Source organism: Meleagris gallopavo, chromosome Z, assembly GCF_000146605.3.
Source record: "Meleagris gallopavo isolate NT-WF06-2002-E0010 breed Aviagen turkey brand Nicholas breeding stock chromosome Z, Turkey_5.1, whole genome shotgun sequence".
In the NCBI taxonomy this organism is placed as follows: Eukaryota; Metazoa; Chordata; class Aves; order Galliformes; family Phasianidae; genus Meleagris; species Meleagris gallopavo.
In genome coordinates this window covers 13,427,683-13,429,707 of record NC_015041.2, presented here as the reverse complement: position 1 = coordinate 13,429,707, position 2,025 = coordinate 13,427,683, and positions in this window count along the sequence as shown.

Genomic DNA, 2,025 nt, shown 5'->3' with positions numbered 1-2,025 from the left:
TTTTTTTTTTTTCCCATGTAGCAGGTAAGATAAGAATGGGATGTACTATTGGCAAACAAGCCATGAAGAGGAGTTGAAAAGGAATCCTGCAAAGACGTTCAGCATGCTCAGATTGCTTTGATGTTCTACCCAAGATAACTTAGTGGGAAAGTCCTAACCAGGACATACTGTACAATTATTCAAATGACCTATCAGAATTTCTAGTTTCCACTGGGCAAAACCTGAAAAGGCTACAGCTAGGTCCCAGGTCAGATTGTCCCAGCAACTCCATTTCTGCCAGCTGGCATCTTAGCCATAGGCTTCTAAATAGACTTGCCCAACATTAACCCGGCCACCGTGTCTTCAGATGGATAAAATCTGTCTCACCAAAAGGTGCTGCACACCTAATGGCTAAATCAGCCAAACACAGAATCACAGAACCATGGAATCACTCAGGTTGGAAAAGTCCTTAAAGATTATCGAGTCCAACCACAACGTAACCATACTATCCTAACTAACAACCCTCTGCTAAATCATGTCCCACATTGAAACGGATTTTAAATGCATCCAGGGATGGTGGCTCAACCACCTCCCTGGAAAGCCTACTGAACATCAAGTTTTCTTCTCTCCCCTATAGCAAGGATGCTGCACACCTGCCTGTACTTCCAGACATTTCAGGAAGAGCAATTTGGAACTCCTTCATATCTTGAGACAGTAATCTGAGCTGTATTGTCTCTGAATCCCACCATTCCATGCTGTCAAAGCCGACTTATAAATCTGTGGGCTCAGCCTCAGAGGATTCTGGTATTATTGTACTGTCAAATGGCTCAAGAGAACTGTGATTGTAGCCATGTTTCAAAAACAGTGGCTTAACTGTACAGATATCACTGTGCAATATATATATATGTGTATACACACATACACAGCTCCCTAATTTTTGTACATGAACAAAACAACATTAGAGACAGAACACTGAAGATTCCATCCCAGTGCCACAAGTGTACGTATGGAGGACATTCATGCTCTCAGTATCAGAAAAGGCTCCTACCTGCCTGTGGCCCTGTAGAGCCAGCAAGAATCCCAAGCCTTCCGTGACATATAAAATGGGTTTAAGAAAAAAAAAAAAATCTGTTCCTGGTCCTTTGCCATTACATCTATTTCTTAAGGGGTTTTATGATAGAAAGTTTTAATATGAAGGACTGTTAAGGGACATGGATGGCAGCAGATATGTACAAATTCAGATGTGTAATTCTGGAAAATCAGCACATGGCACATCTGACTTGCACATGCTCTGCATGAACTCCTACAGCTCCACCAGCATTGGAGAACTATGCCTATGTACCAGCTTCACTGTAGCGACCTTTTCTGCATTACTGATACAAATCTTCGGCGGAATTCAAGTTCTCCATCAGCTGCAATAACTGTGTCTTGAGAATAAGAAAGCAGCACATTCCCCCACCCTGAGGATTCTCCTTCAAAGAATGCCACCTGGTCAGGTTCTACACTGCAAAACACAAGTGGATTTTTTTTTTTTTTTAAGTAACAACTATATATACATATCTATGCATAAGTGCCTTAATTTACACGTATGCAGTACTGTACAGGCATTAAAGTACCTAAGCAATTAAGGACTCCAGATTGTAGCAGCCAAGCCCTGAAAACAGAGAGTTGTTAGAAACAACTCTCTTCCAGCACTGTAGCTCAGCTTCGGACATTCAGCAGGGAGACCTGCGCAGCCCTTCCTCTCATACAGAATAACCCAGCTGCCTGCAAGCCACTGACCCTCAAAGCAGGGCCGTGCGGGAGGTCAGCAGGCAAAGGGCAGAGGAGGCCGCGCTCCTTTCCTCGGGAGCCGTCCCGACGGTGCCGCCGAGGTTCCCTCCGGCGGGGGCGGCCCCGCGGCAGTAGGACCTTCAGGCCGCGAAGATAACCGCCCTCAGCCCGGCCGAGGCGGGAGGAGCCCCCCCGCTGCCTACCGCTCCCACCTACGCCCTCCCGCCCATAAAGCCGGTGCGGGGCCCCGCTGTTTGCTCGTCCTCCTCGCCC